General features: G+C 49.2%; 1 long non-coding RNA gene across 1 annotated transcript; it reads right to left on the bottom strand.

Moving 5' to 3' along the window:
* Positions 1–2,355: 2,355 nt before the first annotated feature.
* On the bottom strand, positions 2,356–7,546 carry LOC132659233 (uncharacterized). Its single transcript, XR_009599435.1, has 2 exons — positions 7,431–7,546; positions 2,356–2,903 (listed from the first exon to the last, which is right to left on the bottom strand). It is a non-coding gene; the product is annotated as an uncharacterized LOC132659233 (long non-coding RNA).
* Between the last annotated feature and the right edge of the window lie 2,843 nt (positions 7,547–10,389).

Below are 10,389 nucleotides of genomic sequence, written 5' to 3'. Positions count from 1 at the left end.
CGAAGTGAGATCTTAATTTTCTGCCCAGGAATTGAGCTTGGGTAGCCTGGAAAAAAACCAGGAATCCTAGCCACCAGACCAGCAAGGGCTAGAGGCTATTTTTCCCTGGATCTTTGCCCTCAGTAAAAAATGCATTTGTCACAGAGGCAGAAGCTGTAAATGCAGGTACAACACAGCACAAGTGGGAGAACGCATAGAGAAACGGTTGGTTTATTATAGTTGAGGCAGAAGCAAAGCAGAGATGCACTGGGGAGAGAAAGGGTATGGGCATCCCACCTTGTGAGCAGGAGCACAGTAAAGAGGAGGTTAAGTCATTTATATAGGGCAGTGCTTTCGGGTTTTTGTCTTCCTTCAGGCCATCTATCTGGTTTCTTTATCCACACCTGCCCTACCCTGAGACCCTCTCCTGGGTACACGCGCACCCCTCAGTCAAGATGGATCTCGAAGTGAAGGCTTCTGGGAGGAGCGAGACTCATTAGGGCTTGGTGTTATCTCTTGACTTTTGACCCACAAGGAACCTTTCTGTGCATGTGTAGTGTCTCCCTTGTCCCCAAAGAGGCGGAAGCAGAGATCCCTTAATCTTTTACTCAAAAAGGATTTTGCTCCTCTTTGTCCTTGCCGTGACTATTACCCTGACTATTGCCTTGACTGTTACTTCAAGGTGTTTACAAAAAACAAACAATGACTATTTATCCTGTTTCTGTTGTTACTTTTATTTTGGAGGGCAAACAGGAGGCTGATTGTACATGCCTTAACTGGAGCCCACATATCTTGCCTCAGAAAATGTTACACCCTTATGGCAGAAAGCAAAGAGGAACTAAAGAGCCTCTTTATGAAAGTGAAAGAGGAGAGTGAAAAAGCTGGCTTAAAACTCAACATTCAGAAAACGAAGATCATGGCATCAGGTCCCATCACTTCATGGCAAATAGATGGAGAAACAATGGAAACAGTGACAGACTTTATTTTCCTGGGCTCCAAAATCACCGCAGGTGGTGACGCAGCCAAGAGGTGCTTGCTCCTGGAAGAAAAGCTATGACCAACCTAGACAGCATCTTAAAAAGCAGAGACAATGCCAACAAAGGTCCGTCTGGTCAAAGCTATGATTTTTCCAGTGGTCATGTATGGAAGTGAGAATTGGACTATAAAGAAAGCTGAGCACCAAAGAATTGATGCTTTTGAACTGTGGTGTTCGAGAAGATTCTTGAGAGTCCCTTGGACTGCAAGGAGATCAAACCAGTGAATCCTGAAGGAACGCAGTCCTGAATGTTCATTGGAAGGATTGATGCTGAAGCTGAAACTCCAATACTTTGGCCACCTGATGCAAAGAACTGACTCATTGGAAAACCCCCTGATGCTGGGAAAGATTGAAGGCAGGAGGAGAAGGGGACGACGGAGGATGAGATGGTTGGATGGCATCACCGACTTGCTGGACATGAGCTTAAGCAAGCTCTGGGAGTTGGTGATGGACAGGGAAGCTTGGTGTGCTACAGTCTATGGGGTTGCAAAGAGTCGGACGTGACTAAGTGAGTGAACTGAAATGATAAGTATCCAGTCTGAAATCCACTTCTTTGTGCCCCAAGAAATGTAAACAGGGGGCCACTTGTAAATGTTTAACCTGGAGCCCCACATCATTCATATCTCCTACATCATTCCCACTGTATTCTCCATGGACAGATATCTCTCTAAATAGCCTCAGGCTCCCTGTGGGAGAGCAAGGCCTCTGGGCGTGGAAGGCTGAGCTGGTCCACTTCTGCAGAAGACACAGGGCTTCATTCTCAGGAGTACCCCACTTCTGAGTGGCAGCTCTTTTCCCATTCTCCTTCTCCCAACCCCTGACCTTCTCTCCCCATCAATATAGGGAGGGGAGATGCTGAGACAATCATTTCTTCTTTGACAGGGAGCTTCCTTTCTGGGATTTGTGGCTCAAGCCATTTCGGCCCAGTCGTCTGGGGACCACAGTTCTGAATTGGTTTGGTCTTGGTTTGAGGCTGACATTAGACCCAGGAGACTGTTTCCACTTCCAGAATTTAAGGAGCCAGAGGCACCCAGGGACAGAGAGGGAGGGATGGTCGGTCCCTTTCTTGCTGCTTAGGCCTTCTCATCATTGGATAGAGTCTCTGGTGCCCTTCCACTCTCCCAGACTGTCATCTGTCTGGAGCAGGCACTGGGAGATTGGTTGGATCCCCGGAAAGATGAGACAGGAGGACTGGGAGGAAGTGGGCCGGTGAGGGCTGGGTGAAGGGCAGGAGTGGATAAAACCATTTTCAGAGCCAGCCCCCCGCACCCCTGATTCTGGACAATTGGACCCAGGATCTTTCCTGAATGTGAGCAGACCTAAAAAATATCCACAACCTAAAAGCTGAAAGTTTTGTTTTATTTGGTCGGAATTTTTAGGACTTCAAGGCTGGAGGCAGCATCTCAAGTAACCTTGAGAGAACTGCTCTGAGGAGGCAAGGAGGGGATCCAGGTTATATAGAAGGTTTGTAACAAAGAGCAGGGAGTTGGAAGATCAAAAGATGAATGTTAATTGAAGACAATCGGATAACCCAAGTTAAGGAATTTTCTGTGTCTGGGAAGATGCAGGAGTCTGGGCTCACTGAAATCATTCCTTTGACATGCACCTCAGCTCTCCGGGGCCAGGGTCCTGTGTTTTCACATCCTGAGTTTCCTCCGGGCTCACCATAGGCAGTGACTGCAGTTTGATGGCAGCTGGGTGTCAGATCTTTTCTTTCCTGGGTTTTCTCAGGGCTCACTGGCTCATATTGCAGGGCTGCAATCACTGGTGGCTGTGACGTCCTTGTTTGCTGATATGGCAGGAAATACTCCATGTCTCACATGGGAGGGTCACTGCAGGTGTGGGGGAGCCACCGATTACAGATGTTTGATTATGGATGTTGGCAAACCTGCAGAGGAGAAAAGAAAAGTGGGCCCTGGACCTGATGCTGTAACAGCAGAAGATGACCAGCACAGGTGTGAGTGGGGTGGGGGTGGGGGTTGCTGAGCCTGGAGCCCCAGTCCTGGAAGGTCAGCTCCAGGACACACAGAGAGAGGGCAAGGCCAGAGCCGTTTGGGGTGGCGGGGGTGTGGTGGGTAGAAATAGCCGTGAGGGCATTTTCTGCCTGCCTGGTCCACCCTAGGCACCAGTTGGGTGCCTTACCTTCTGGCAGAAAACTTTTTTGTTAGCCACAGAGCCATGCAGGAAAAAGGAGGTGGTGTATTTTATCCCTGGGTCAGACTGAGTTTCTGTGAAGACGTTATTTAACTACAACTATGACCTTGGACTTTTGGGTTCAGTTTGCTTGACCTGCTGCTGCTCCTGCCTTACGGTGACCTCAGGATCCTTGCGGAAACCCTGACCCTCACGATGGAGGCTGTGGAGGGAGCCTAGTCCTCACAAGACCTCGAGGTTGGCTTGCAGTGGCCTCTTGGTCCCACCTTAACTCCTTTTGCTGATTCCCCAGGGCTTCCCTTGTGGCTCAGTTGGTAAAGAATCCACCTGCAATGCGGAAGACCTGGGTTCAACCCCTGGGTTGGGAAGATCCCCTGGAGAAGGGAAAGGCTACCCACTTGAGTAATCTGGCCTGGAGAATTCCATGGACACAGTCCATGGGATCGCAGAGTTGGACACAACTGAACAACTTTCATACCTGGCCTCATCGGTCCCATTCTTGTCCCCTCCTGGTCTTGTGTTTGTCGCAGAGGGTGTGTTAGTCACTCAGTCATGTCTGACTCTTTGTGATCCCATGGACTGTATAGCCCACCAGTCTCTGTTCATGGGATTCTTCAGGCAAGAATACTGGAGTGGGTAGCCATTCCCTTTTCCAGAGGATCTTCCCAACCCATGGATCAAACATGGGTCTCCTAAATTGCAGGCAAATTATTTACTGTCTGAGCTACCAGGGAAGCCCACAGAGGGGGTCCTCACTATTTTGCCAAAACCATACAGGTGGAAAGTTGTTCTTTCAAGAATTTAAGGGCGAGTGGTTTGGAACTTTGTAAGGCAGTGTTTGTTGCTGAAGAATCACCAGGGACCCAATCAGATGACATTTCCTTGAAGGGACCTGAGGCCGAGGGGCAGAGCCGCAACATCAGACCACACTTCCTGAGGGCCAGGTGGGGAGCACGTCTGTGTGTGTGTGTGAATGGGTGGGTGGGAGGGAGAGAGGGTGGTTGCACAAGAAAAAATTCACAAGTTGAGTTAGAGACACTTTTCCCCAGCTGCTAAAAGAAGGTGGATTTGGAAGAAAAATTGGGAGTGATGTGGCCAGCAGAGCCCGAAGGCAACCCACATCTAAATGGGTGGGGTCACTGTTTTGGTTGCTATTAAGTGACTATGCCAAAGCCTTTGACTGTGTGGATCACAATCAACTGTGGAAAATTCTGAGAGAGATGGGAATACCAGACCACCTGACCTGCCTCTTGAGAAACCTGTATGCAGGTCAGGAAGCAACAGTTAGAACTGGACATGGAACAACAGACTGGTTCCAAATTGGAAAAGGAGTATGTCAAGGCTGTATATTGTCACCCTGCTTATTTAACTCCTATGCAGAGTACATCATGAGAAACGCTGGACTGGAAGAAACACAAGCTGGAATCAAGATTGCCAGGAGAAATATCAATAACCTCAGATATGCAGATGACACCACCCTTATGGCAGAAAGTGAAGAGGAACTAAAAAGCCTCTTGATGAAAGTGGAAGTGGAGAGTGAAAAAGTCGGCTTAAAGCTCAACATTCAGAAAACGAAGATCGTGGCATCTGGTCTCATCACTTCATGGGAAATAGATGGGGAAACAGTGGAAACAGTGTCAGACTTTATTTTTTTGGGCTTCAAAATCACTGCAGATGGTGACTGCAGCCACGAAATTAAGACGCTTACTCCTTGGAAGAAAAGTTATGACCAACCTAGATAGCATATTTAAAAGCAGAGACATTGCCAGCAAAGGTCCGTCTAGTCAAGGCTATGGTTTTTCCAGTGGTCATGTATGGATGTGAGAGTTGGACTGTGAAGAAAGCTGAGCGCCGAAGAATTGATGCTTTTGAACTGTGGTGTTGGAGAAGACTCTTGAGAGTCCCTTGGACTGCAAGGAGATCCAACCAGTCCATCCTAAAGGAGATCAGCCCTGGAATTTCTTTGGAAGGAAGGATGCTAAAGCTGAAACTCCAATATTTTGGCCACCTCATGCGAAGAGCTGACTCACTGGAAAAGACTCTGATGCTGGGAGGGGTTGGGGGCAGAAGGAGAAGGGCACGACAGAGGATGAGATGGCTGGATGGCATCACTGACTCGATGGACGTGAGTCTGAGTGAACTCCGGGAGTTGGTGATGGACAGGGAGGTCTTGGGTGCTTCGATTCATGGGGTCGCAAAGAGTTGGACATGACTGAGCGACTAAACTGAAGAGACACCCTCCTGGAGAAGGAAATGTCAACCTGCTCCAGTACTCTTGCCTGGAAAATTCCATGGATGAAGAGCCTGGTGGGCTGCAGTCCATGGGGTCAGGAAAGACTGGAGCATGGCTGAGTGGCTGAGCGTGCAAGCGCATGCACACCAGTGACACCCAACCTGAAGAATCATTAACCAATCAACAAAGCAGGGATTTGTTGGTGAATTATTGGCCCAGGTAAGCAGAAAAGGTCAAGGTGTTGCTGGAGACATCTGCAAGTGGACTCTGCCGAGGGATCATGCCTCTGTCTCCTCCTCAGTGGCATCTCCTTCTCTGCTCCTGCAGAAGGGGACTCAGCCTGGGGAGCCAGCACTTCAGCTTTGCTGTCCAGAGGGAGAGGGGCCTTGGGGCCTGACCCCTGAGGCTCCAGCCCACCGCCTGCCCTGCATGACTTCAGAGGGCAGGGGCAAGGTGGAGAGTGGGATTTCCCTTTGGACAATGTGGCTGCCGGTAGGGAAGGAGATGCCATCCTACTTGGAGGAAGTCTGCTCAGGCATCCCATGTGCTGTGCTGTGCTTAGTTGCTCAGTCCTGTCCTACTCTCTAGGACCCCATGGACTGTAGCCAGCCAGGCTCCTCTGTCCCTGGAATTCTCCAGGCAAGGATACTGGAGTGGGTTGCCATGCCTTCCTCCAGGGGATCTTCCCGACCTAGGGAATCGAACCAAGGTCTCCCGCATTGCAGGCAAATTCTTTACCATCTGAGCCACCAGGGAAGCCCAAGTATACTGGAGTGGGTAATCCATCCCTCCTCCAGTGGATCTTCCTGACCCAGAAATTGAACTGGGGTTTCCTGCATTGCAGGCGGATTCTTTACCAGCTGAGCTATCATGGTAGTATCCCAATTTCTGATCATCAAGGAATCCCAGGCACAGGTGGGATGGCCCTCAGATGTTATGGCAGAGTGTCACAACGTCCGTGTCCGGATGTTGGGTGACGCTGCCCTACCCCCCAGCTTTGGTGGTACCTCTGCAGCCTGTGGGTCAAGGCTCTCCTTCGCTGGCTGCTCCCTGCACCTTTCTTAGTGCCAAATCCTTTAAGTCATTGCAATGGAAGTGCAACTACCTCCATTCTTCCTCTCTCTTTGTAGTCACCGGGACAACGGTCCAGTTGCCAAGGTGCAGGCGCTCAGGTTGCTCAGGGGAGGGTCTGGCCTGGCCCAGCCCAGATCCCTTTCTGATGATGGGGGACTTGTTCTCTTTGGTGTTCCAAGGTGGTCCAGTGAGAGCCAGGTTCCCACCTCCCTCCCTATTTCCATGAGCACCCCCTCAGGGTCCCTGAAACCTCAGAAATCCTTCCTTTGGCCTGAATTTTGTGTTTTTTTCCACTTTTCCCTCCTCCCTCCACTCCACGCCCTCTAGTTCAGTTCAGTTCAGTCACTCAGTCATGTCCGACTCTTTGTGACCCCATGGACTGCAGCACACCAGGCCTCCCTGTCCATCACCAACTCCTGGAGTTTACTCAAACTCATGTCCATTCAGTCAGTGATGCCATCCAACCATCTCATGCTCTGTTGTCTCCTTCTCCTCCCGTCTTCAATCTTTCCCAGCATCAGGGTCTTTTCCATGCCCTCAGTGGAGGGCGAGTCCTGGTCACCGACTCCCTGCCTGGGAGCCCACGCCCAACACTCTCCCAGCCTTTGGGCCCCTCTGCCCAGGGGTCTTGTCTGTGGGACTTTGGGCTCAGAAACTGGGTCCCCCCAGAAGACAGTCCAGCTATGAGGCTCACACGAGGCTATAAATCGATCCTCAAGCCCCGGGGCCGGGGGCTTCCAGGAGGCTTCAAGCCCCTAGTCACGCTGCTTCCCAGGTGGGGCCCTGGAAGGCTGGCCTTCGTCCTGGGGCTCGTGTCTCCCCAGCTCATGGCCTGGCCACTTTTGCTCCTGCTCTTCCTATCTTTCACTCAGACAATTTAACCAGGCTCTATGCCTGTCTTCTCCCAGTGCAACCAGTCTCCAGGACACCCAGACTCTGCCCCTCTGGACTTACAAGTCACTGAGTCCCTCTGCCTGGCTTCTCTCTTGAAGATGCTGTTGCCTGAGGTCAACCTGGCCTGAGTGCTGCTGGTGTGAGCAGGGCATCCACACTTATCTGCTGGGCGTTGAAGAACCAGATCACAAAGTCCTAGGAGTGTAGCTAGGGAAGGCTTCCTGGCTCCTTGGGAGGGTGGCCCGCCGCGATGACGGGTGGGCAGGAGCAGCGTCACGCCCTTGAGCACACACGGTGCGTGTGTTTCTAGGTGGCACAGAGATTGCTGAAGGGCGAGCAGCAGCAGTGTGCCAAGAGGGAGGGGTCCAAGGGTACCCGGGGCCACTGGACATCACCCTCAGTTGGCGCATGACTCACACGGAAGGCTCCGGCAGGGCAAAGGCCTGGTTGTGAAGTGATGTAACCATCACCTGTCCCCTTCACTTGCCATCTTTAGGGTGTGCCATGCCAGGGGACACACACTGCCCTGCTCCTTCCACCTTGTCCCTGATCCACCCAACCTTCTGCTTCAGGCTGCTCTGGGGGTGGGGAGGGCGGGGTGCCCAGGTTTGAGAAGTGAAAGTGAAAGTGTGAGTCGCTCAGTCACATCCAACTCTTTTGTGACCCCATGGATTATAGCCTGCCAGGCTCCAATGTCCATGGAATTTTCCAGGCAAGAATACTGGAGTGGGTAGCCATTTCCTTCTCCAGGGCATCTTCCCAGCCCACGACTGAACCCTGGTCTTCTGCAGTGCAGGCAGATCCTTCACCATCTGTGCTGTGAGGGAAGCCCTATCTCCCCCCATACGGATGTTAATACAACACAGTGTAAGAACCCTCCAGGATGCAGACAATGGTAAATGGTAAAACTAGAAAGGGATGAGATTTGAGCATTTATTACTTTTATTTTTAACAGAAATTATTTCATTTTTTTCTCCCAGCAATCTTGATTCCAGCTTATGCTTCATCCAGGCCGGCATTTCCCATGATGTACTCTGGATAGAAGTTAAATAAACAGGGTGACAATATACAGCCTTGATGTACTTCTTTCCCAACTTGGAACCAATCTGTTGTTCCATGTCCAGTTCTAACTTGCTTCTTGACCTGTATACAGATTTCTCAGGAGGTAGTCAGATGGTCTGGTATTCCCATCTCTTTAAGAATTTTCCACAGTTTGCTGTGATCCACACAGTCAAAGGCTTTGGTGTAGTCAATAAAGCAGGAGTAGATGTTTTTTTGGAACTCTCTTGCTTTTTGTATGATCCAGTGGATGTTGGCAATTTGATCTCTGGTTCCTCTGCCTTTTCTAAATCCAACTTGACCATTTGGAAGTTCTCAGCTCAAATACTGCTGAAGCCTAGCTTGGAGAATTTTGAGCATTACTTTGCTAGTGTGTGAGATGAGTGCAATTGTGCAGTAGTTTGAACATTCTTTGGCATTGCCTTTCTCTGGGAAAGAAACTGTGGACACTGCTGAGTTTTCCAAATTTGCTGGCATACCGAGTGCAGCACTTTCACAGCATCATCTTCCAGGATTTGAAATAGCTCAACTGGAATTCCAATAGCTTTGTTCATAGTGACAGTTCCTAAGGCTCACTTGACTTCGCATTCCAGGATGTCTGGCTCTAGGTGAGTGATCCCGCCATTGTGGTTATCTGGGTCATGAAGATCTTTTTTGTACAGTTCTCTGTATTCTTGCCACCTCTTCTTAATATCTTCTGCTTCTGTTAGGTCCAGACCATTTCTGTCCTTTATTGTGCCCATCTTTGCATGAAATGTTCCCTTGGTATCTCTAATTTTCTTGACGAGATCTCTAGTCTTTCCTATTCTAATGTTTTCCTCTGTATCTTTTCACTGATCACTGAGGAAGGCTTTCTTATCTCTCCTTGCTATTGTTTGGAATTCTGCATTCAGATGGTTCTATCTTTCCTTTTCTCCTTTGCCTTTAGCTTCTCTTCTTTTTACAGGTATTTGTAAGGCCTCCTCAGACAATCATTTTGCCTTTTTGCATTTCTTTTTCTTGGGGATGGTCTTGATCACTGCCTCCTGTACAACGCCAGGAATCTCTGTCCTGAGTTCTTCAGGCACTCTATCAGATCTAATCCCTTGAATCTATTTGTCACTTCTACTGTATAATCATAAGGGATTTGATTCCAGCTGGAATCAAGATTGCTGGGAGAAATATCAGTAACCTCGATATGCGGATAACACCATCCTTATGGCAGAAAGCAAAGAGGAACTAAAAAGCCTCCTGATGAAAGTGAAAGAGGAGAGTGAAAAAACTGGCTTAAAACTCAACAATCAAGAAATGAAGGTCATGGCATCAGGTCCCATCACTTCATAGCAAGTAGATGGGGAAACAATAAAAACAGTGACAGACTTTATTTTCTTGAGCTCCAAAATCACTGCAGATGGTGACCGCAGCCATGAAATTAAAAGACATTTGCTCCTTGGAAGAAAGGCTATGATCAACCTAGAAAGCATATTAAAAACATAGATATTACTTTGCCTACAAAGGTCTGTCTAGTCAAAGCTATGGATTTTCCAGTAGTCATGTATGGATGTGAGCATTGGACTATAAAGAAAGCTTAGCACCAAAGAATTGATGCTTTTGAACTGTGGTGTTGGGGAAGACTCTTGAGAATCCCTTGGACTTCAAGGAGATCAAACCAGTGAATCCTAATGGAAATCAGTCCTGAATATTCATTGGCAGGACTGATGCTGAAGCTGAAGCTCCATTTGGCCACCTGACGCGAAGAACTGACTCAATGGAAAATCCCCTGATGCTGGGAAAGATCAAAGGCAGGAGGAGAAGGGGACGACAGAGGATGAGATGGTTGGATGGCATCACCGACTCAATGGACATGAGTTTGAGTAAGCTCTGGGAGATGGTGCTGAACAGGGAAGCCTGGTGTGCTCCAGTCCATGAGGTTGCAAAGAGTCGGACATGACTGAGTGACTGAACTGAACTGGCTGACTTA

This window comes from Ovis aries, chromosome 2 (assembly GCF_016772045.2).
Source record: "Ovis aries strain OAR_USU_Benz2616 breed Rambouillet chromosome 2, ARS-UI_Ramb_v3.0, whole genome shotgun sequence".
NCBI lineage: Eukaryota > Metazoa > Chordata > Mammalia > Artiodactyla > Bovidae > Ovis > Ovis aries.
Note: the sequence above shows the minus strand (reverse complement) of the source record. Positions and strands in the feature narration are given on the sequence as shown.